This window comes from Jaculus jaculus, chromosome 10 (genome assembly GCF_020740685.1).
Source record: "Jaculus jaculus isolate mJacJac1 chromosome 10, mJacJac1.mat.Y.cur, whole genome shotgun sequence".
In the NCBI taxonomy this organism is placed as follows: domain Eukaryota; kingdom Metazoa; phylum Chordata; class Mammalia; order Rodentia; family Dipodidae; genus Jaculus; species Jaculus jaculus.
The window spans coordinates 41197621-41200296 of NC_059111.1; the positions used below are offsets into that span (position 1 = coordinate 41197621).

The following is a 2676-nucleotide window of genomic DNA, read 5'->3' on the forward strand; positions in this document are numbered from 1 at the left end:
ATTAACTCTGTAGTCTCAGGGTGGCCTTGAACTCACGGCAATTCTCCTACCTCTGCCTCCTGAGTGCTGGGATTAAAGGCATGCACCACCATGCCCGGCTCACCCCTATTTTTTAACTTTTTATTGACAGCTTCCATAATTTTAGACAATAGACATGATAATTCCCTCTTCCACTCCCCCCCCACAGATCCACCCTCCATCTTATCCCCTCCCTCACTCCTCTTATCTTGATTTATTTGTTTTGTCATTATCTTTTCTTCCTATTATGAAGGTCTTTTGTAGGTAGTGCCAGGCACTGTGAGGTCATGGATACCCAGGCCAATTTGTGTGGAAGATTACATAAGCAGACCTACCCTTTGACTCTTACATTCTTTCTGCTACCTCTTCCACAATGGACCCTGAGCCTTGGAAGCTGTGATAGAGATGTCTTAGTGCTGAACACTCCACTGTCACTTCTTCTCAGCACTATGGTGACTTTTGAGTCATCCCAGTGGCCATTGCCATCTGAAAAGAGAAGCTTCTCTAACCAAAAGTGAGAGTAGCATTAACATATGAGTATAAACCTTAAGAAAACTGCTTATAGGGGTGGAGAGATGGCTTAGTGGTTCAGGTGCTTACCTGCGAAGCCTAAGGACCCACGTTTGATTCCTCAGGACCCACATGAGCTAAGTGCACATGGTGGCACATGTATCTGGAGTTCATTTGCAGCAGCTGGAAGCCCAGGCATGCCCTTTCTCTGCCTTTCTGTCTCAAACAAACAAACAAACAAACAAACAAATATATTTTGCCGGGTGTGGTGGCACATGCCTGTAATCCCAGCACTCAGGAGGCAGAGGTAGGAGGATTGCTGTGAGTTCAAGGCCACTTTGAGACTACATAGTGAATTCCAGGTCAACCTGGGCTAGAGTCAGACCCTACCTCGAAAAACCAAAAAAAAGAAAAGAAAAAGAAAAGCACTTACAGGGCAGTTTGATAGGTATAATATATGCATTTAGCCAGAAAGAAGTAGTCTTTACTCCCCTAGGGCTCATGACCTCCCCCTCCATAGGCTTTTGACTAGGTTTTCAGCTGTCCTTAAGGCTTGTAACATGGCATCACTATTGCCAGCTTTCTCTATATTTCTGCAGAAACACATTCAGATAAGCAGACTAACTGGCTGGCTTTTGACTAGGTTTTCAGTACCAGGTATGTATTTCCTCCCATTGAGTGGGCCTCCAGTCTAATTAAAGAGCAGTTGGTTTCTCCCATAACAGAAATGCTGCTATTGTGCCAGTTTGCACATTTGGCCTAGCTGGCCAATTTTAAGGGTTGCAGCATCCATTGCTGTTTAATACCATTGATAACTTCTGTCTCCTATAGGGCTGCATGCAGTATATCTTTTTCCAGCTTTCTATCACCTGGTCTACAGGGAGGTGGTTTTCAGCTCATCTCCAGCTTGATTTCTCAGTGATGTGCAGCCTAAGCATGTGGAGTCTTCAGCAACAGGCTCTTACTATCTAGTTCTGGTGGGAAACTAAGAGCCTTGATAATGGCCTGTAATTGTTTGTAATATATATATAAATTGATAACTTCCATAATTGTAAACAATATCCCATGGTAATTTCCACCTTCCTCCCACTTTTCCCTTTGGAACTCCACTCTCCATCATATCCCCTCCCCCTCTCAATTAGTCTCTGGTGGTTTGATTCAGGTAAACCCCCATAAACTTAGGTGTTCTGAATGCTAGGTTCCCAGCTGATGGAGATTTGGGAATTAACGCCTCCTGGAGGGAGGGTATTGTTGGGGGCTGGCTTATGGGTATTAAAGCCAGTTCCCCCTTGCCAGTGTTTGGCATGCCCTCCTGTTGCTGTGGTCCACCTTATGTTGGCCAGGGGGTGATGTCCACCCTCTGCTCATGCCATCGTTTTCCCCTGCCATCGTGGAGCTAGCCCTCGAGCCTGTAAGCCAAAATAAATCTCTTTTTCCCTGAAGCTGCTCTTGGTTGGGTGATTTCTACCAGCAATGTGAACCGGACTGCAACAGTCTCTTATTTTAATGTCATGATCTTTTCTTCCTATTATGGTCTTGTGTAGGTAGTGTCAGGCACTGTAAGGTCACGGATATCCAGGCCATTTTGTGTCTGGAGGAGCATGTTGCAAGGAGTCCTACCCTTCCTTTGGCTCTTACATTCTTTCTGCCTCCTCTTCCACAATGGACCCTGAGCCTTGGAAGGTGTGATTGAGATATTTTCAGTGCAAATCACTTCTCTGTCACTTCTTCTCAGCACCATGGTGCCTTCTGAGTCATTCCAAAGTCACTGGTGTCTGAAAAGAGAAGGTTCTCTAACCAAAAGTAAGAGTAGCATTCATTTATGGGTATGAACATTAAGAGAAGTGCTTACTGGGCAGTTTGATGAGCATAGTATATACATTTAGCCAGACAGCAACAGACATTACACCCCTAGGGCTCATGACTACCCTGTGGTAGGTTTTCAGTATCAGGGATATATTCCTTCTTATGGAGCAGACCTCCAGTTCAATTAGAAGGCGGTTGGTTTTCCCTATACTATTGCTCTCACTGGCTCATTTTCCCTGGCTGGGCAAATATAAGGTTTTCAGGGCCCACTGGTGAGTATCTTCACTGATGATTTCTCCCTCTCTCTCATTGAACTGCATGCAGTGTGGCTTTTTCCAGCTT

At 45.0% G+C, this 2676-nt stretch overlaps 1 pseudogene; it reads right to left on the reverse strand.

Moving 5' to 3' along the window:
- Nucleotides 1-1048: 1048 nt before the first annotated feature.
- On the reverse strand, nucleotides 1049-1163 carry LOC123464295 (annotated as a pseudogene).
- Between the last annotated feature and the right edge of the window lie 1513 nt (nucleotides 1164-2676).